Raw genomic sequence first — 23,354 nt, forward strand, 5'->3', positions numbered from 1 at the left:
ACTGCAGTTCAATCTGACATCAGTTTAGTCTTAGAAAGGATAATATTTATACCCTACTCATTGCACCTAATCTCAAGTTCCAAGATATTAGACTGCAGCTTTCGACTCAATCTGTCATGAAGACCAAGTCATCAGCATAGGCCAGACTGCTTACTACATTCTCATTTAACTGAATCCTTCCCTACCACTTAATACTTTTTAGCAGATGATCTATGTAAACTATGAACAATAAAGGTGAAAGATTCACAAATAAGGAAAAATGCACATAACGTTACCAGCTAAAATGTCAAAGTACTTGCGTGATGACTTCAGTTTTCAGATATTTCATACTTATGTCTTCCCAAGGCAAGAGGAAACTTGGCTTAGCAAGTTCAATGCTCGAAATGATCTGGTTATCCAGAACTCTATTGTCTTAGTATAATACGTACAGACATGGCAACTTTCAGCATTCATCCCGAGTATGTTTTCTCCGTAAATCTATTTCATCCTTGAAGAAAACATTAGTAGAGCATATTTCTAACGAATTCTACATTGAAACTGGAGTAGTAATTTCAGTGTTGTGAGCATATATGTTTGGGGTCATCAACCCTTAGACTGGTTTGCAGCCCTCTATGGCACCCTATCCTGTGCTCACTTTTTCAATTCTACGTAACTACTACACCTTACTTCTACTCCAATATGATTGTCATATTCGTACCTTGGGCCACCCATACTGTTCTTATCGCCTACTCTTCCCTCAAGAACCAACTGAACAAGTCGTGGGTGTCTTAAAATGTGTCCTATCATTCTGTCTCTTCTTGTGGTCAGATGTAGACAAATCGATCTCCTCCCACCAATTATACTCAATATCTCTTCATTCGCGTGCCTCCTTGGCTAAGGCGGCTGCGCGTCGGCCTCTCACCGCTGGGTTCCGTGGTTCAAATCCCGGTCACTCAATGTGAGATTTGTGCTGGACAAAGCGGAGGCGGGACAGGTTTTTCTCTGGGTACTCCGGTTTTCCCTGTCATCTTTCATTCCAGCAACACTCGCCAATATAATTTCATTCCATCTGCCATTCATTCCAACTTTCCTCAGCCACGAGCGCTGTATGGGCCCGTCCAAGCAGTCTATGTAGTATAATATAGGTCGTCGTGATACAGTACCGTCGGGGTTCGAAAACAAGAGTTGACCTATGGATGTCGGATAGGGCAGGTGAAAGTGAGGATCCTGGCACAAGTAAGCGGAAGCAATCCCAAAACTCAACTAAGGGCCTCGTGGTCACCAAACCAGGCTCCCAACTTAAGGTCCCCTGGGATACCTGAGTCCCTCATACGACAGGCAGGGGATTCTTCTGTCCTCACTCACAGGAAGTTTAGTGATTAGTTAAGAGTAACTGCTCTCCCCAGCTGGTGGTCATCCGTGACTGGGAGAGAAGTGTATTCATTCATTCAAAAACAGTTAAGAGTAACTGTTGCAGAATTAGAGTTCGTAGCATTAAATTAAATGAACTCTCTATCTCATGATTCTCTTGAATTCTGAGGATCGTGATCTCTGAGGAAGCTATTGTTTAGCTGTCTCCATCTCTTGCGGTCCTCGGCCAGATGTGCTGCATCCAAGAGGTTCAACCCAGTTATGTTCCTGATAAGGTTTAACCAACGAATGGGAATTCACCCACACTCTCTTGTCAGGAGCATTTCCAAGAATGGTAAGTTATCCTATGCTGCCATTCCCTCGTCACATAGTGTCTCCAAAGAATGAAGTGATGCACAGGACCATCCTAAAAAAACAAGCAACAGAAATGGCTGTTCGGAAAAACGAATTAATGGAACCAATTACAAAACTATAATTATATTTTTAAGAAATTAGAGTCCAGCGACACAGTACGACGCCCGTATAAATGTCACGACTGTACTCTGCATAGAATCCGAGGTGGTAGGATACATGGAATATGATATAAGTAGTTCGCGGCTGGCGCACTCGGCGGAAGGCGCTGTGAGGTGGTACGTTAAATGTTTTTAAATATATCTGATACATTTCATTTTAATAGCTTTCGTTTTTGTAGAGATTTAGAATGACTCTGAAACAACTGTCATTCATGCTTATTACTGTTTGGAATCAGGATTGCAATTGGACGGAACGGGAGCGGCAAAGTGACTGTCCCAGGCAGCAGAACGTCAAAATACGATCCTGCGACAAACCAAGAAAATAGAACGATCAGATGCTTTTAAAAAATGATTTAACTGCACAAAATGTCGAATTTAAATAAAGAAATTGGTGTGTAAGCGACGCTATTGTTGCTGACATGTCACTAAGTTATGTTGGCATTCTCTCTTCCTTTGGAATGCTGTTTATCGTATCAGAGATCTCACTGCTCGAACTATACTGCTACTTCAGATTTCTCGCACAAAATTTCGGCAGTATTTCATATTTGGCATTTATTCTTCTTAGTTTTCTGCCCAATGGACATGATGGGAAAGCGTACCGGTAGACGCTAGCAATCTGGCTTAGCCAATAAGACCAAAGATTCGAAGTTCACTTATTCTAGGCTGGTCAGTTATTTCTCTTTCAGGTAACAGAGTGCGGTCGCCCCAAACCCCAATGTAGTTACTTACGGGACTTCAGGGGAGCCAATGATACAACAAGGATATCTCATTCTTGAAAATACTGTCATACTATACTCATGGATTTCTTCACAAGTTCAATTCATTAGAACGATGTTTCGACACCATCAATCATTATACCAGGTAACTGGCATAACCCACTTACAGTATTTGTGTTAAATCCGTCCCGCTACGGAGATAAAACACAGACAACAATGAAGTACAGTAGAGTCTCGATTATCCGACTTAAACGGGACCTGGAGTACGTCGGATCACCGAAAATGTCGGATAATACAGAATAACTTTGAAAATGAACTGAAACAAACAGGAAGGCTGTACTGTATTACGTACTATGTTTTACGGGACTCTGTTTATTGTCTTATTAAGTCAATTGTACAGTAGATGCAGTACTCTTTTCTTACTACGCCTGTAGCCAGGTGCAGACGTCTTGGCTTGGGCTGCGAGAGTTTTGATGTCAGCATCTTGAAATTCAGCCCAGTCTCATCACAGTTAAAAATCTGATCACCGGTTAATCCTTCATCAAGAATTATTTCTTGAAATTCTCTTTTAAATTTCACAACCTCATCGGATTTAGCTGACAGTTCTTCTCCACAGATATTAAGCTGCCCATTGCCGTACCGTTTTTCCCACCGATCAAGCCACCCAGCAATAGCAGTAAAATCAGGGTCCCTTTATTAAACTCCTTCTGGATATACACCGCCATTTCTTGCAGAATGGGACCAGATATTGACAAGCCCTTTTCCTGGTTTTTAGTGAACCAAAGAAATAGTGCTTCACTTACTTTTTCGTACTCACATTTTTCATTGTTTTTTTCTAATTTTCAGTGCATCACTTGTTGCTCTGGTAGAGCACCACTTTTCAATTTATTCCCTCGTATGTTTCCAGTCTTCCACTGTAACGCGTCCAACACCATAATCTGAAGCCATTTTTTGGAGAGTTTCCCCTTTGTCCAGTCTCTTTAACCCACTCTACTTGTCTTCCACAGAAACAATCACTTTCTTACGTTTACTCGCCATACTCAGAGAGGATATGAAAACTATAACATCCGCACCCAACCAATACTACATTGCAAAATCCTACCGCATGACTGCTAGTGCTTGTCCCACAGTCGCACCCTTTACACCCCGTGTCCCAGAATTGCATCCACCTAAAGTTCAAATTAAGCCTACTAGTGTCGGATAACACGGAGAGTCGGATAAGCGACGGTCGGTTGAGCGAGACTCTACTGTACTGTGAAAGTAGGAGAAAGAAGCGGCGTCGTCCGTGAAATAGAGAGAAGGAAGATCATTGGTCACATCGCACGGCACAACTTTCTTGAAACATTCTCGAGGGAGGATTGGCTGGGAAGAAAGAGAGTTATATAACACCTGCACAAAATTTACAATAGAGTAAATTGCAAAGAATCGGTGGTATGGACCCTGCTGGAATTAAAGCAATCACGGGCGTGGCCAGTACCTGGATGGGTGACCCAACAGGTCTACCACATACCACCGTCCAAAAATCACCTAAAATTGTGTCCGTCACACGGTCACGTTATATAAGCTTGAACGTCCATAAAACAATACATAACCAGTACCAAAACCACTAAACCTCAGAGCTAAATAAATTCTCACCTATCTCTATCACATTTTCAATACCATAAGTTACAATTCCAACGTACATTTTTAAACACAAATACTACAATAATTTCTTTTCCCAGCTTCACTAATATCACTAAAAATTAAATTTCTCTACCACTAAATTTACCGGGTGAGGAGCATTTTAATGCACCGGTACCGGCAACAACACAAACTCCCCCACCCAGTGGAGGGGGGAGGCTTAAATTTTATTATGGAGGACGACCAGAGAGAACTCTTAACAACTTACTCTACAAGATGGGTTGTATAACTTACTCCGAGCTGAAAAGACCAACTTAGGACAGAAACCCATGGCTACAGTGACAAGACTTAGCCTTTAGAATTTTATGATGCTGCCATTTTGTAATTATAAACAATTAGGGTACAATATTACAGCTCTACGTGCTCTGGCCCTTTGACGAATAGTTAGTGTAGTGGCCTTCGGTTCAGGCTACCCCGGTTTCGATTCCCGCCGGACCAGTAGTTTTTTTATTTTATTTTATACAATTGGCCGCCTCCTTCCAACTCCCAGGCCTTTCCTCCCCCATCGTCGCCACGTAAAACAAAGTGAAATCACAAATGCCTCTGACGGCGTATTGACCTTCGATACCACATTCCCGCGACATGGTTAACTGTACTCCATTTGCTATTCTGTCTAGAACACAGTGATAAGTCTGAAGCGGTGCTTATTGTTTTAAGAGACACTAATCATACGCGAAGCAAGACCCTTCCAAAATGGGGGTATCGGCTATAGAAACGGAAGATCCATCAAAATAAAATATTACCTTCACTTCCCTAACACTGTTTGAGATGAAAGGGAACAGAAATTGACGAATGGAAAACTGACAGGAAAGGCGGAAGAGAAAAACCAGACACCACTAACTGAAAGCAACGCTATATTAAACTGGAGTCCGATGGTGGCCAGAGTTTCAGAAGTTGTGAAGGTGCTGCTATTTTAATTCACCACCAGTCACCGCAATCCTTGTGAAAGCTTTTTTACTAGGTCTGTTGACAAAACGTGGTAAATGAAATGGCGTATGGCTTTTAGTGCTGGGAGTGTCCGAGGACATGTTCGGCTCGCCAGGTGCAAGTCTTTCGATTTGACACCCTTAGGCGACCTGCGCGTCATGAGGATGAAATGATGATGAAGTCCCCGTGACAGAGAAATTAACCAATGATGGTTAAAATTCCCGACCATGTCGGGAATCGAACCCGAGACCCCTGTGACCAAAGGCCAGCACGCTAATCATTTAGCCATGCAGCCGGACACACAATGTGGTAAATAAATTCCAATACTAACAGACAATATCAGAATTTACGTTTGAGTATGGTATGAATTAAGACTAAAAGTAAATGGCAGTCATGGGGACAGAAGGAAACCGTTCAGGTGTTCACAAGCGTCCCCACGCCATTATATAACAATGTGGGCTAGGCAGTGTACCTGGTGGACAAAGGTGAGTTGTCGGGGACTTCCGAGAGTCCAAGCACAGCTGTTTACCAGCCAAACACAAAGACGGACCTGCAGGCACATATTCACTGGCACAGGGTTCTGTTTTTTCCTTCGTCCTATTATTGTATCTCCGACCCCTCAACATCGACCAGCACGCTTCAATTGAACTCCCGACTGACAAAGGAAAAAGGACGAACCATGCAGGGTTGCCTATACTCAGCAAATAGAGTACAAGCTCTTCAAATATTAATGTTTACTAGGCCTCCAGAAACTTCCAGTATCCTACCCAGGTATTTTAGCTCGCAGCTGTGTTACCTGAAATCGATAGGCTACAATGGCTTCTAACAAAGTCATCAAACAAAGCGCAGCTGTAAGACAATATAATACGCTACCTCAGAATTATATAGAAAACCGGCAAAAGTAAACTTTTGGATAACAAATTATCATCCCTTACATGAAGACCACCGTTTCGGGGTACAATCACTGCTAAACGAGAGAAGCCTGGGCAGGTCGTTATTTTTTAAAGTCCTGGTATACTTCAGGGTGACCATTCCTAATGAAATGTGATATTTTTAACTGTATGGTAGGCCTATACGGGACTTTAAATTATTCTTACGCAACAATTCATGTATTAAAGCAGAACATACTACTATCCAGGCACGATAAAATTTATATGCCTAGTTTAGCATTAAAATATTACAGAATATGGATAATTAAATATATTAGTTTTAGGTCCCACTAACATCTGTAAGGTTTTTGGAGAGGTCGAGGAGCCGGGATTTTGTCCGCAGAATCCTTTTATATGCCATAAAGTCTATTGACACGAGGCTGGTGTATTTGAGCACCTTCAAACACCACTGAGCTGAGCCGGAATCAAACCTGCCAACTTGGGCTTAGAAGGCCAGAGCTGTACCGTCCGAGGCGCCCGGCCAGGCAAAATTGCATACAACATACTATGAACTGAGAGCTTAAAACTCCCCTCCCCCCTCCATTTTTGAATTCAGTTAACGTCGAGAATGGAATACCGTAAATCAAAGTACCGGTAGCAGAATGAAACTTCAGACGGCAACGTGCTGTTTTTATAAAACGATCTTATTCACGTTTCAGGTTTGTACATTCACATTCTCAAATTAAGCTGAATCCACTTGCTGGAAGAATAGGGAGGATGACTGACAGAGAAAACACAGCGAAGGCACCGAAGGATTCGCGAAAAAAAAAAAAATAATACAAATTTAATAATTCTCTTCAGACAAAGAAAAACTACAGATATATATAGTATAAAACAGTACCACGGAATTCATCGCCTGGGGGCTGAAAGCGCTCCGAGGTTCACTCCTGATACTCAAGACACCACTTGTATTCGTCAGACAGAGATCATGGATTTGTAATTTATTTTTAATATATTCATTTTTAATGAAGTTGTTTTAGTCAGGTGTATTCTATGTCTTAGCCTACAAGTGGAGGGAGATTTTGAAAATAAAAGTTATATTATTTTGCTAATGGTTTAACGTCGCGCTAACACATGAAAGGTTTTCGACGACGAAAGGATGGGAAAGGGATTGGGGAGGTAGCGGCCGTGGCCTTAATTAAAGACACAGCCCTAGCATTCAGCTGAGTGAAAATGGGAAACCGCGGAAAATTACCTTCGGGCCGGTCACGGTGAGGTTCGAACCCATTATCTCCCGAATACTGGAAACTGGTCAAACTTAAGGGACTGCAGCTGTCGAGCTCGGTGTGTTCTACTTGTAACACGCACAAGGATTCCCTGGATTGTCCCGAAGAATATACCACTTTTTGTCCGCAACAACTTTTGGTATACAGAAAAAAGTAGATATAGGTTACTAGCAAGAAATAATGTTACATTCAATCAGGTTTAGCAAGACAAGAAAAGCATATGTCTAAAGTCCCTGCTCAGCAATTGTGGGAAGAAAAACTGACAGCTCTTCCAGTATGTTCTACAGGTCGTGAATTTACAATGCATTATGTACAGTGTCTTTTAAATTCTTTTATTGCCCAACAATAAATCAGTACATTGGTAATAAACCTGGGAGTGAGTGACAGCCAGAGTCGACCCTACATAACACAAGAGTTGTGGAATTTATTACTTCATGCCTGTCCTCAACTGTAGCACAACCGCTGAAACCACCCTTCCTCTAGGAAGCCAGGGGAGGATAACCCAATAAATTTTGTTCAAAGAAGAGGAGAAAAATGTCAACCTCTTGAACGAAGAGGAGGAGTACAATATTACCATTTCTCTTTCAGGCAGCGGATGACCACATTATCATTACAGTAGTCTCGTTAACCCAAACTAATTGGGACCGGAGTCTGTTCGGATTACGAAATTTTCGAATTAACCGGAAACTATTTTCTAATAATAATGTTATTGTTTTTACGTCCCGCTGACTACTTTTACGGTTTCCGGAGACGCCTAGGTGCCGGTATTTTCTCCCGCAGGAGTTCTTTTACGTGCCAGTAAATCTACTTACACGAGGCTGACGTATCGGAGCACCTTCAAATACCACCGGACTGAGCCAGGATCGAACCTGCCAAGTTGGGGTCAGAAGGCCAGCGCCTCAACCGTCTGAGGAAAATAGTTTCTACAATACAGTACGCACTGTAATTTGAAATGTCCATTCTTTAGCAGTTACATTAATAATATGCTGTATAAAATGAATGGATGAAAACCATAACGGTATAACTGACGTTTAAAAAAAGTGAGTTACGTGCAGGATTTAACTCCGGGAGGATGTATCCTTTCACCAACAAAGAGATACAAGTGATAGCGGTAATATTCTGCACTTTATTAATGGGTGATATAACTACAAATAGCATGCTTTATATGAGTGTTAAGATGTTTAAATGCCTTTTCCTCTGAATGACCAAAATGCTACTTATACCGTTATGGCTTTCATCCTTTCAAATTACAGTAGGGTAGTAAAGAACCCGTGGAGGAGAAAACAATGACAATGACATTAGCGAGTGGCTGGAAGCTGACTGTCATCAATTTCAAACAGACCAATAAATTATAGCTGTGGTGGTGAAAAATCTGGAGTTGATGAGGAACAGAATGACGACGAAGAAGACCACAATGAACAACTATAATAGTGTCACATTTAGATGCCGCGGCCGCCTTAGAACTTGTACGCTACGTCGAGCAACACTCCGCTGCTACGCCCACTGAGGTGATGTTTATGAGACGCTGGTTTAACACTGCATCTTCGAGTAGGTTCCGATTACTATGGCAAAAGAAACTAACAAAATTTGTAAAGATAAACGACCAGTGATTGATGGTTTATGATGTGTAATTATGTTTATGTTAAGTTATTCTAGTAAAATATGACTAATAAAATGCAAGTAAATCTTCATTCTATAATAAGTTCTTTCATTTCAATAAGGAGATTTTTTTTAAATTGAATATTTTAGTTCAGATTAATCGGAATTTCGGATTAACGGGACTCGAGTGTAACATTTTTAAGTTGCTTTGCTCAGTGAGGGATCCCAAAGTCAATCTATGAAGACATCCTCTCAAGAGCAAAGGTTTATAAATATCTCTTGACAAACAGTACCAAAATGGAAATGGAACTGGTCAACTGGGTATCATATGGTGCTTATGAGCAATTAGCTGTTGTGCCAGTCATCGACGGGAAAAATAAACTATAATATGATTCGTATCTACTATCTACTTATCTTACTACTGGCTGTAATAGTTAGCTCTTGTCTTCCAAAGTTCTAGAAATATTTCCACCCGACCACAAAACGTTTCTCTACATTAAATCCACAGTAAGCGACAAACGTATTTCAGAAATGCGTATCTGTCCAATTTTTCGGAGTTTCGGTACCAAATATAATACATACATGCATACATACATAATCATTATAGACTCTTATGCCTTTCAGCGTTCAGTCTGCAAGCCTCTGAATTTACTAAACATCGCCAAAATCCTCTATTTGCAACTACTGCTAGTGGTATAAACAGAGAAAGCGCATTTGGTTATCTTTGTGTTCATACCTTCCTTTCCGCACGGATCACAAAATTCCGGTATAAAAACTAAATACCAGATTAATATTTAAAAAGTACAAACAGATATACAAAGCCTTTAAAACGTTGCCGGGATGATATTCAGAGCAACTCGCCAGAGAGTTAATTAGGCTATCGCCTCTTCACATGACCGTCACTGATATTTCCCTTATTTTGCACTATACAGGCAAAAAAGTTTGTATACAAACGTCTACATACATTTAGTCACGAAACAGTTTCCTGTAAAACCAACTGTATGCGACAAACAAACAACAAATAGCAACTCAACCGTTCTCATGTAAGCTGAATGGACCTCTAACTAGCCCAGCAGATTCAGGGTTAAAAAAAAAAAAACACCCTGCTCAGGCCAAGAATTGAACTTGTGGCCTCAGAGTAAGAGGCAGGCTCGCTGCCTCTAGTCTTCAAGGCCGGCGTAAGAAATACGCAAAGGACTAAGCAACCCCATATATGTTGCTACAAACAGCACTTTTTTTTTTTTTTTTTCAGCAGAACAGTTAAGTTCTTAACTGTCAACCTAGAACTTTAGTTTATTGGTGACTTAAGCTACATTTTGTGCTGAATATGGTATCCATTAACGATGGTTGTCCGGTTGTACTCCCTCTTACGTGAAACACTGTCACCACCACCACCCCCTCCTCCTCTTCCACAGTATGAACTGTACAAACAATACTCGGAATAAAACAATTAACAAAAATGGCACTTTTGAGTGCTATTGTAAATACTGTTGTAACACTGACCAAAAAGAGAGGCAAAACGAGAGCCATGATCCTCAGTGGTATCATAATAGCGAAATAAGTAAAGTAATTTCAATTGCTATAGTCGCCGGATGGCAGAGATTATGTCCTGAAGAGTTCCTTAACTCACTTGAACTAAATAGACTGCTACGATTTCATCCTGATACCTTGAGCAGGTAAGGTGAGCGCCTAAACCAAGTAGGCCCTACGCTACGCGGCCTGTCAAACATTATTATTTATCGGTTTATCGCTCATTCACTAGGAATCGACAAATCATTCTGCGCACGTACGCCTTGAGTCAAGAGAAGTTCATTTCATACGATTAGTTTCTCAAAATTGTTACGGTAATTGATGATATGTTGATAAAGGGAAAGCATGTATTCATCTTTTTCGTTTCCCCTTATCCAGCTCTTGCCAGGTCGGGGTGTTGACGGTACTTCTCTACAGCCTGCCTCTTCTTCTACCATTCCTCATTAGTAATTATATTCCAGTCCAGTTTTCTTTTTCTTATACTGTTCTTGTAATGGTCTATCCATCTTGCTCTGGGCCTCCCTCTTGCCCTCTTTCCCTCTACCTTAGCCTTCAACACTGGTTTGGGTATCCTTCCCTCCTCCATACATAAGATGTCCACATCATCTTAATTTATTCTTCACCATCCTACCCCTATTTCTTTCTTTTCTGACCTGAATATTTCTTACTCTGTCTCTCCCTGTCTTTCCTACCATACTCCTTAGGAACTTCACCTCACTGGCCTGAATTTTACTCTCATCTCTTTCTGTCAATTTCCAAGTCTCTGATGCATATATTAATTTACGGGTATCGTTCATCTTGTACATTATCTGCTTACATTTGATAGACATTTCTCTGCTCCACATCAAGTTCCTTACATTCTGGTAGAACGTATGTCCCACTTGTACCCTTCTGCTGATCTCCTTATCCAACCAAGCATCTTGCATTATTTTCCCAAATATTTTAAGCATTTAACAACATCAAGGTTTTGTCCCCTGATACTAACGATTCCTTTTCGTTGTCTTTCTCCTCGCCATCACCACTGTTTTGCTCTTTTCCAACTGATTATTATACCGTATTTCTCAATATTGCCATTTAAAGCCTCTAGTTGGATATGCACTTCCGTATTTTTGACTCCCCATATCACTATGTCATCTGCAAACAACAGTATTTTCATATTCCCTCTATATGTTGCCTTTGTCTGCATTAGAATGTCATCCATAACTATTATAAACATGTGGTGACAATACACGTCTCTGTCTTAGTCCAGCTTGGTTTCTAAACCTATCTGTTCTCCCCACTGGAACCTGAATATAACTGGAACAGTTTTTAGACATTGCTTTCACTGATCCCTTTGTTTGCTTTCCACATCCTTTTCTTTCCAGCGTTTCCCACACCTTTTCTCTATTAACACTATCATATGCTTTTACTAGAGCAAGGAATACCATCACCAGATCTTTCCCGTATTCCCACTGATTTTCCGTCAGTAATCTCATGGTACATATATGGTCTATCGTTGCCCTGCCCTGTCGAAATCCATACTGATCTTCTTCTAAATTTCTTTACACCCTTCCTCTCATCCTCTATATTATTCTCCCGAATATTTTGGCTACTTGTGACAACAGTGTAATTACTCGATAATCGTCATACCTTCCTTTTTTTTTTTTTTTAACAAGTTGCTTTACGTCGCACCGACACAGACAGGTCTTATGGTGACGATGGGACAGGAAAGGGCTAGGAGTGGGAAGGCAGCAGCCGTGGCCTTTAGGTACAGCCCCACCATTTGCCTGGTGTGAAAATGGGAAACCACGGAAAACTATATTCAGGACTGCCAACAGCGGGGTTCGAACTCACCATCTCCCGAATACTGACCACACTTAAGCGAGTGCAACTATGGAGCTCGGTCACATACCTTCCTGTCACGTTTCTTAAATACTGGTATTATTACACATTTACACCAATCAGGTACGTGCTTTTTCCCCTCCATACACACCTTAGCATCCTACTGTATATGATATAACCAATGTAGACCAAAAGGTCCTGCTGCCTTTATCATTTCCACACACTGGACCGGACACTGTCATATAGTAAACATCTTTCCAAACTTGTAGCCAAACTAAGAACAAGAAACATCTTATCTAAGCTATCTGGCAGCACATGGGGATCCACAGCGGCAACTTGTACTTTTGGATTAAGGCCCAGTTTCTTCAACGAATGTTAAGTGTTAACACTGCTGTTAAGGAGACTTAACACATAATTTAACAAAATGGTCGTCTCGTCAATAACTCTAACAAGTTGTTAATACTTGTGTTAAATTAACATGGCAGGAGCCCTGTGTTCAACATCTTAACAACTGCAAAAATTTCAAAATGGAGGTATGTAGAAGACGTAAGTTTGGAGCTTCACTGCTTTATGAAGTCTACTTTATAAACTGAAGAAAGCAAAGTACGACCCACGCTAAGAAAAGGCTACTATTAGTTCTTAGAAGAGATATTTCTACAAAGCTATCTAATTACCAAAGCCATAATGAACAAGGTACTAGAAAAAGTTGAAAATAGATTATAGTTCCTTACAAACTGAAACTTATCAGTGTCTCCAGTGCAGCAGTAGCTAATAGTTTTTATAAGGAGAGATCAGACCCTGTGTCCAATCGATTCCAAACAGCTAATTAATGTACGTGTTAGGGGACACTCAACAGTAACTCGTGTATAAGGGTTTAGGTCAACACGCTTTCGTTTTCGAAAAAATTGAGGACAAATGTCGTGAGGCAGGATCCGCTTCGGACCAAATGGAGGTGATCGAACACTAAAAAGCGAACACATTTTACTTAAACATGTCACGTCCACAACCTAATAAAGTCGATGACTCCACAGATTCCAATGCAACGGGCACATACTTAAAGAGTTGCAGCACAGTCAAGCGTAATGGTGGCCGAGTGGTCACCGTACTTGTCTACGAACTGCGACGACGTGAGTTCCGAGTCCTGTCGCAGCTGTATTTTTATATACGCATTAAATTATTTGAGGGAACGTGAAAGTAAAGATGCGAATAAAAAAAATTAGGCAAACACTGCAGTGAACTTTATTTTCTACCTCAAATTAATATATATACAGAGAGAGAGAGAGAGAGAAAGATCCAGCTGTAACTGTAAGAACGCTTAGGCCTATATTAATTACAGGTAGAAAATTAAGTGTACTGCAATTTGCGTAATATTTGCGTTCCCATTTTTATCTTCACGTTCCCTCAAATTTTAATTGATTCTCTACAACAATTATAGCTGCGAATAAACTCGAACTCACGTCTGCGAGGTTCGCAGACAAGTACTGTGACCACTAGGCCACCACTCGGTTTGACTGTGATGCAACTCCAAGTATATATGCGTTTAAGTAAAATTTGTTGGCCTTTTAGTGTTCTATCACCTCCACTTTGTTCGAAGCGGATCCTGTGTCATGACATTTGACCTCATATTTTTCGAAAACGAAAGCGTATTGACCTAAACCCTTATACACAAGTTACTGTTAGTGTCCCCTCAAACGTACATTGAAGCTCGTTGAAATCGGGTGACCGCAGTGTCTGGCCTCTTCTTGTTAGATATTATGCAAGAGACACTTTTCATGTTATTGTAGGCGACTATGTTCACAGTGCAAGACAGAGTGTAGAATTCTGCAAAGAATTCCTGCTGCCATTGCAGCAAAAGAATGACCGAAAATCATTCAAAACATATCAATTATCACATTTACCCGGTGATGTAGGAGCTTTAGATTGCAGTCATATAAGAATAATATTGAATGTTGTGATATAACAGTCCACTCATTTTTCAAGCACACTCGCATACTTTCAAATTAAACTTTATAACATGTGTCCCGCATACATCACAATAACGCTTTTGTTGCCTCTTACTACACATGTTTACGTCTTAGCAGTCTATACTAACCATAACCTATAATTATGTCAACCATGTGTGACAAAACACTATTCCAACATACCGCTAGGAGCACTTTATGTAAATAAACTAAAGACGCTTACTGCTAAACGCGTTCAGAAATCTCATGGAAATGTGTTAATTTGTCTTCAACAATTGTTTGACAACAAATGTTGGAAATGTGTTCGTGAAACAGGACAAATTAAATTAATAACATTCGTTAGTTAACATCCGAGTAAAATGTAACACAGAGTTTGAGAAACCGGGTCTATTTTTCTTTTTTAGTAAGTCTGGTGTATACAACGGCTGAATACTGCTCTTCCGTCTGGCTGAATAGAACTCGCCAAGAAAATTGACACCGTCCTGAATCAGACAATGCGAATTATCAGCGGTGTCATCAAAACAACCCCAATGCACTGGCTCCCAGGACTTAGACACATCCTTCCTCCAGATCTACGTCGCATGAACAATCTCGTCCGAGAAGCAAATAAAATACAGGCCAATAAATCACTTCCAATTCACCAAGACATCCGTCCATAGAATCGCTTCAATCCGACTGAAATCCAGACTCTCCCCTGCTGCTGGCTTAAAAACTCATGTCGGGAAACTCCAGTAGACTGCGAACTTGGGAGTGAAGAGTGCACTGCTAAGGTCCTTGACGACTGGAGATAGATCTTTGACCCTACGCAACAACAGTGAAGAAGTGATACGTATTCTATTTTGTAAATTGTTGTTTTTCATAATGTTACTCAATTTATGCGCGGCTTAACTTGAACTATAAGCTAAATAACCATCCTCTAATAACACTAATCAGAAGGAAAATTGACGAGGTCCTAACACTTCGAAGAACGAAGGCATTGGCAAAAGAAAGGGCAGGGCCAGGAAGGGTGGGAAAATTTAAGGCTCTCAAACCGAATATCGTTGGGGTCGGAAAAGAACAAGGGTTGACCAAGGGAGGACGGATAGGGAAGATGAAAGCGAGAGGCCTGACAAGTGGAAGCAATGCCAGACTCAGCTGTGAGGCCTTTACAAATAAAGTGTAGATAAATCTCCATGTATTAACTAGTCAATAAATAGCCTATCTATAATAAGGTGCTCCTGTCGTTTGGAGACTTAAAACTTCCAGCCCACTTTTCGTGTTAGGAAGTGTACAATGATTAAAATGATTTACACATTTAGAAACTGATTTGGAACGTCATGGGTTTAAAGGTAAAGTGCAACGTCTCCGCTGAGGAGCGCGGGAATATTGCACATATGATCACTTCGCCCAATGAACCATGTTACATATCCTTATACTGTATTACAGACTTATAATTCTTGAGTCGCACCACGCGAATTCTAGTTTTTTTCAAGTTTTTTTTACGTCACACCGACACAGATAGGTCTCATGGCGACGACGGGATAGGAAAGGGCTAGGGGTGGGAAGTCAGCAGCTGTGGCCTTAATTAAGGCCTGGTGTGAAAATGGGAAACCAGGGAAAACCATCTTCAAGGCTGCAGACAGTGGGGTTCGAACCCACTATCTCCCGAATACTGGATACTTGCCGCACTTAAGCGACTGCAGCTATCGAACTCCGTTTAGTTTGTTAAGAGAACTGATGTACAATTGAAAAGAAAAACGAAAACAATGTTTTATTCAAATTAGAGCCGTTCATATTAACATAAATGTTCGTAATACCGGTACACTTGTCCGTAGAGGAACCTAACTACGGTCAACAACAGGTTATTTTAGAATAATGAACACATGTTATCATTCGAGTCCGTGTTGAATTTATCGGTGCCATTATTATTATTATTATTATTATTATTATTATTATTATTATTATTATTATTATTGTTCTGGTAACATCTTACAGAGGGTTGGTGACAATAATGGAGTTGAGTTTTCTCATTTTGTTTTAAAGCTACAACCATTAATGCAACACAACATAGCCTACCACCAGTCAATAATCACACTTCGGTAAAATGCACTCCCGATTACAATGGGAAAACTGCTAGATCTTCAGCTTGTATATATTTTACAATTTCAGGGACTGAAGGCAGGTGCTCCCCCTTCACATACGTTTCCTTTCTTCCCATCAAGTTCCGGTCAAGCATGCTGCCCGAACACTTGGCTCGAATGCTAGGCTTCGACAACCCTCTAGTAAATCCAGGAAGCAGAACAGACGTAGGAGACATCAGTACATCTCGCACGTGCCCACCGGTAATACTAGTTTTGTGCGTACCATGACCTGCCCCTCACTCAGTACAACTAAAAGTAGGTTACGCTAAACCTCGTATCCTTTCAAACAGCTTTCGTGGCCAATAAACAGCTTACAATTACACTGCGCCAGTAAGCTGAATGAAATTTAGCAGGTTCAAAATCACCTGCCTATAGTAAATTTATCAAGTACATTTCGACGAAAACCGGGAGAAACAACACTGATTAGCAGCTAGCTATCCACTAGACGACCGAGGTTCCAATTCGGGAGGATCTTGGGTTGAAACATTCACTCGAAAACCAACAGCCAAGATATGCCTAGGGTCAGTGGCTCCTTTTGGGTTTTGGCTGTTGGTTTTCGAGTGATATTTCAATTTTGTACGGTAATATTTTCTCTGCCCGGGGTGGTTGGAAAATTGCGTTCTTGGTCTTGTAGTAATGTATATGAAAATCCTCAGCCTGTTTCCAGTCATTCCATTGGGTCAGGAATTGATGAATGAAACCCCCATTTAGCGGCGAGGATAGGAATTGTACCGGCTGCCGAAGCCTGTTGCACTCCTGTGGGGCAATGATTAAAATGCCAATAATCTATACATATACAATAGTTATCTAGTGTTTACAGTGCATTATGCCTTCTGGTATGGGCTAGAGCAATTTCGTTATCCAATGATCTCAGTTTTTATCCTTGGCTTTGCCATTCTTTATGCAGCCAGTCCCTGCTATGAACAGTGTGAAAATGTTGCTCATAGGGTCGGTTGGTGCGTACATTTCAGTGGGCTTGGCAGACTGATATGTAACAGCTACTTCTGACTCAGTAGTGAAAGCAACCGGAAACTACCTCACTCCTCATTTTCCTAGTATGCCTCCTCCGTGATACCTAGGCCATCTATGACAGCTCATGGTAGAGCTGTTGAGGATCCAACCAGCCTTCGGACTGAGAACTGAACATACATACATACATACTGTATGACGGTAAAATGTATAAATGAATTCAAATTTTTAATATCACTTTGTATTTGTATCGGGCAGAATGATATGGATCAGTTAAGTAAGGGGTCGGTACAGGGAAAACCGTGAGACGATGCCGCGGTTGCGATAACAAATTTTAATATATATATATATATATATATATTTAAAACTCTAAACCTACATAACCAAGCGTGAAATGAAACAAAGTAAATGGTCTTACTGGATTTTCTGTTAGGCCTATTTGCTATTTAATAAACAACCTCAAAACTCGAGTCGAGGTTACAATTTTGGTCAACAACAGGCTGAATGATCAGCTAGGCTCCTTAGGCCGGAAACTACAGGCTTCGATTGCCGGCGAGGTCAGAGATTTAGCTGCACCTGGTTAATTCCTCTTCAATTAATTTACACACTACCGACCATTACAGGAACATGCAATAGGGAATACATCCTTCACATATAGAGTTGCAGTAAGGACATCCGACCGTAAAACTGGGCCGCGAGACAATACGCACCAGCGACCCCACTAGCCTTTAATGGGACAGAATATCTAACACGTTACTCTGGTCTTTTATATATATATATATATATATATATATATTTGTTGCGGTGCCTGCTGCCATTTCTTGATGGATACAGTACTTTTGTATCTATCTCTTGGCACAGGCCAGAGTAAAATGTAGCTTCCACCGAAGTCCCAGTCTCATCCATGGCTGTGACAATATGGAAGCTGCTGGGGTATGGGTGGTGCTGAGTAATGACATTCAGAGCACGACTAGTGCATCTGAGTGCTATGAAAGGTGTTGCTCATAGGGTCAGTCGTGCTGCAATAGCACTTGCTGACCCAGTGAGGAAAGCAATGGCAAACTACCTCACTCCTCGTCTTGCCTAGTACGCCTCATTTTGGTGCTGCCATTGGTTTTTGCGGTTTCCTTATAACCGCATAACCTTTGGTGGTGCTATTTGAGGATCCAACCAGCCTCTGGGCTGATGACCTAACAGACAGACATATTTGTTGCAAGTGGTTTAACGTCGCGCCCACAAAAGGTTTCTCGGCATCGCAAGGGAAGATAGCAGTGGACTGAATTCAGCTACAGAATTTACTCGTGTGAAGATGGAAAATCAAGGAAAACTATCTTCGGGGCTGCCGACAGAAGGGGTTCGAACCCAACTATCTCCCGAATGCAAGCTAGCAGGTACACGCCTCGAACCGCGTGGCCGATTCGTCGGTTGTCGGTTCGAGACTGTCCTATTATAATCAGATATGCATATTAACCAACTAATAATAACAGTATGACTTCTGCTATCGTGTTGCAGAGATTTCATCTGATGCCATTTAGGCCGCCTGTGTGTCAATCTCGACGTACTATTTTACTTTACCAGACTCCCCCCCCCCTGTGGGTGGGGGCGGTAGAATAACACCCAAGGGATCGCCTGCCTGTAGTAAGAGGCAACTAAAAGGGACCTCATGGGCTCTTAATTTGGGAGCGTGGGTAGGCAACCACGAGGCCCTTAGCTGAGTCCTGGCATCTCTTCCACTTGTGCCAGGCTCGTCACTTTTATCTATCCTACACGACTTCCCTTGGTCAACTCTTGGTCGTTACCGAACCCGATGGTATTAGGTGTCGAGGCCTAGGGAGTCGCATTTTCCTGCCCATTCGTAGTCCTTGTCTTTCCTTGGCCAATATCTTCATTTTATCGAAGTGCCGGATCCCTTCCATTCTCTTTCTCTCTCTCTCTCTCTCTCTCTCTCTCTCTCTCTCTCTCTCTCTCTGATTAGTGTTCATTTTAAAACAATTACCACCACCACCACCACTCTACCAGATGGCAGAAAAACCGGGACTCTGCTGGGCGAACAGTGGCAGAGATTGAATTAATTGTGTTGGATAAACCCCAAATTTGTTACCGGAGATCTTTTTTACATGACGACATCGCACAACATGGCATGCATAGTGGACTTTTCTTCGGCTTTCAAAAATACTACTTCTGCTGGGTTTGAACCCGTAACCTTGGAATCTGAAGGCCGACACACAACCACTCAGACGAAGCTACGATCAAACTGAAGTGACCGAACCGAACACCACCTGCGTTTGTACAAAGCAATAATTATAAACTTGCTTTGGTTACCAGTTTGTTCAATCTCAACACTATTACCAACAAAAAACTATGAATGAATAATTTTCATTATATATTCCCTCACTCCCAAGTATATCTCTCGAATGGCTGTAATTTCATTAACGCTCCAAGTATACAATTCCATGAGTCGTCCTTTCATTGTTTCCCAGTTCTGAATGTAGCTGATCTCAGATGTACATGTTCCGGCGCACTAAAATGACCGTTATCGAGTCACAAGTTATTTCCAGGCGTTGAAATGTTAAGTGGAACGTTACCTGTAACATGCAATGCTTAACTGAAGTTCAAATTCTTGACATCGTCCTTCAGAGCGCAGATCTCTTTTCTGGTATGGGCCAAAGTTTGCTTTCATCGATCTTTCGCTATCTCAGACATGTCAACTCTCACGCACAATGCGAGAGTCTCACGCATTCAAACATCGTGCAATAAACATGCAAATTCATGCATTTTAAAATATAGGCAACAAACGTCTGCAGATGACACGCGAAGGCGCGCAGTAGACTAAATGTGAATAAGAACCTTCAAGTGATCTTTTAAAGATTACCAAAAATAATTTGTATAACGATGAACACAAATGGAAAACAGTAGCTAGTAAAAATAACTGTTTAATGTTTGTTTTAATGTATTCAATTAATTACTGAACTGTTGAAATGGTATACGTTTTCGTTCGATGTGTGTCGGTAGTGGCCGTGGCCTGCATTAAGGTACAGCCTCGGCATTTGTATGGGTGTAAAACAGGGAAACCGCAGAAAACCATTTTCAGGGTTGCTGAAGACGGAGCGTGTATCCAACCATTTCCAGAATGCAAACTCACATGTGAGCGAACCACATAGCCAGCTCGCTCGGTCAACCCTTCATTATCATACTATAATGGTGGAAATTGCCCTGTGGATTGTCACAAGACAGCTTACCTATGCTCATGTTCCAACAGCTCGGCTATGTATTGCAATATCCGACTATGTTCACCGGCTGCAAGATGATACTGATAGTATACTATTAGGAGCAATCCGCACTCTGCTACACAATCCAATCTGATAGTCACTACCAATGACATTTTTATATGAATACAGAGCAATCAGGACAAATCCGAGTAGTAGGCATGACCAGTGAACACTGTGGGCAGGTAAATTTAAATAACTATTTAAAGAAAATACGCATACATTCCTCCAAGCACAGTACATAATTGTAGTTATGTAGAAAGCTGCTATTAAGTTGAAATGACAAGGGCACATGTTATGTTCACACCCATCACTCAGACTGATGAACCGAGTTTATGCAAAGGGAACTGATCACACGTCGCAACAACCCTGATCCTATAAAAATGAGGAGCCCCTACCGCAACATAAGGATACAAAATTACTTCATAAAAACACGCCCTTTTATAAAATGAAAATTTTAGGCTCTCATTTCAACACTCGTTTTTCCTGGCAGCTTAGAATTATTTCTAGACGCAACTCATGCTTGCTAGGCAGTTCTGCTAGTAGTGAGTCAGTTGAGAACAATATATATAAATTATAATGCACTACAGTATATATTAATATAAGTGACAGCAGTGTATGTCCCACTCCAGTATTTATCGTCGTCCAAATTTTGGAAGTACACGAGTCAGAAAAATACTAAGAATAACCAGTTTACAGACATGCAGAGAATGGGTGAAGTATGATTTGTAATAGCTCACTAAAAGAGATATTAAAATAACTGTAAGATCACACAACTCTACACGCTGGCTCCAACTACAGAAAACCAGTCATTTCTCTATGAACAGGGAGTGTATGAGGTCTTTTAAAAAACACACACCCACCCAGAAAGAGCAGCTTACTGTCCTCGATTATAGAAACCACACTCGTATGCAACAATAGAACAGGTATGAAGGTTGACGTGCAATATGTCACTTCGAAAATGGCGGACGAGCAGCTGATTTACTGCACGTACTAATAAAGGAACCATTCAAGTCTGGTTATCCTCCCGTTTCCTCACTCAATCAACAACCGGAAGTGTGTGAAAATGGAACCAGCGGTACGTACCCAAAATAAAATAAAAATATATATGAAAAGTAATCGCTCTACAAAATACCAAAGAAGATATTAGGCGATAAAACATCCAAACAGGTCATCTCTGCTGCCTGAGTACAGTATGGTACTGATTATATTAAAATAAGAGAAAACATTTTTTGAGGAAGATTCATAGCGAAATGATCAACATTTCTTGAAACGATAACATTAAAAACATAAGATATTATATTAAAGAAATTATTCGTATGGTCAAAACATTGAAGAATGGCGAGAACGATGGTTCATCCACATTTCAATACAGGCACTGAAGAAGATGAAATGTACTAAGAAAAAAACAACCCCGTACTTCGAGGCTATTTTAATTCTTCATCCAATTATTATAGGTCTGGATTCATTAGCAGAATGAAAGGAATGTGTAAAGTAATAGTGCGCTGAAGGTGTATCAAACTGTATCACTAACAATAAAATGCTAACATACTTCCAATGAACAACATAAACAAGGATTTTTTTTCAGAATACCTGCAGAAAATACTTATTTGACTTCAAGAAAAGTCATATGAACTAAATCAAACGAATTGCTTACAAGAACAAAGAAATAATTACAATAAAGGATTAATTCATGTGTACACTACACTACTCATTGGTATGTTGCCAACAGCAAAAGGTGAGTGACTTACCGACGCTGACGTCACACTTTAAATAGATGGCAGGAAGGTCCATGAACACTTTTCGGTTGAGCAAAAACGCTTCTCTTTATAATGCAGACTAGGTGAAACTATTAATATAAGGCAGCAAAACACGTTCTTATTGTAAAAGTAGAAGAAAGTCTTCACACATTCACTGAGGTCATTTACAGAAGGCAGTGATTATACGGATCGGAAATGTGTAATTCACATCTATTACATCTATTACGAAGGCAAATAATATCCTGAAAGGATTCTATGTTGACTTAATACTTATATGAACACCATGTAAAATCCTTTGTTACTAGCATTCGACCAATATAATGCCATACACTTCATTTTGCTTACGTATTTTACGAATAATTAAATCAACATATATATATCCCTGAAATAATAGTGATTGAAGACTACGGAAGTCTTATAGGCCAGTCAACACTTTCCTTTACCCCCCCAAGCGCACACAGTCATACCTATCAACACAACCACTCTCTACCGCACCTTATTCCAATCTAAACCCAAAAAGACTCGACCCCACCAGCCGACCGGTGCGTGCGTCGCGCTTCCTTTGTCTGCCCGCAAAACAGCGGGGTGGATGGAAGTAGACGAGTCCATGTGAACGGAGGGGAAGTAGGTAGGCGAATGACTGACACCAAACAGCCATCGTAACAGATTTCCCAGTGATGACGTAACTGCCACAGTCTTTCTCACAATACAGTTATAATTAGGCGATAGCAACGTATGACGGGTTTTCTTACACTGTATCCATATGCTAATATTTCAAGAATGCTACATACAGGTCATAAAGTTGATAAAGAGGGTGCTATATAGGTATCAGCTTGATTACTAGCACGCACCATTGATAAACTATGGGCATGTTTTGAAGACAGCTCACGAAAGGAGTCATGCAATGGGAAAAACTGCACTAGCTATGAAAGACATACTGCACTCTCATTAAGATTTAAAGCCACAAAAGAAAGAAAAATTCTTCAAA

At 40.8% G+C, this 23,354-nt stretch overlaps 1 protein-coding gene across 1 annotated transcript in view; it reads right to left on the reverse strand.

The window, feature by feature from the left end:
• The window catches only part of Utx (Utx histone demethylase), a 381,209-nt gene extending 358,288 nt beyond the window's left edge, over window positions 1–22,921 (reverse strand). Inside the window, exon 1 of the mRNA XM_067152335.2 lies at window positions 22,358–22,921. The gene's annotated coding sequence lies outside the window, so the exon portion shown is untranslated. The remainder of the gene's footprint in view (window positions 1–22,357) is intronic.
• Between the last annotated feature and the right edge of the window lie 433 nt (window positions 22,922–23,354).

Source organism: Anabrus simplex, chromosome 8 (assembly GCF_040414725.1).
Source record: "Anabrus simplex isolate iqAnaSimp1 chromosome 8, ASM4041472v1, whole genome shotgun sequence".
Taxonomy (NCBI): domain Eukaryota; kingdom Metazoa; phylum Arthropoda; class Insecta; order Orthoptera; family Tettigoniidae; genus Anabrus; species Anabrus simplex.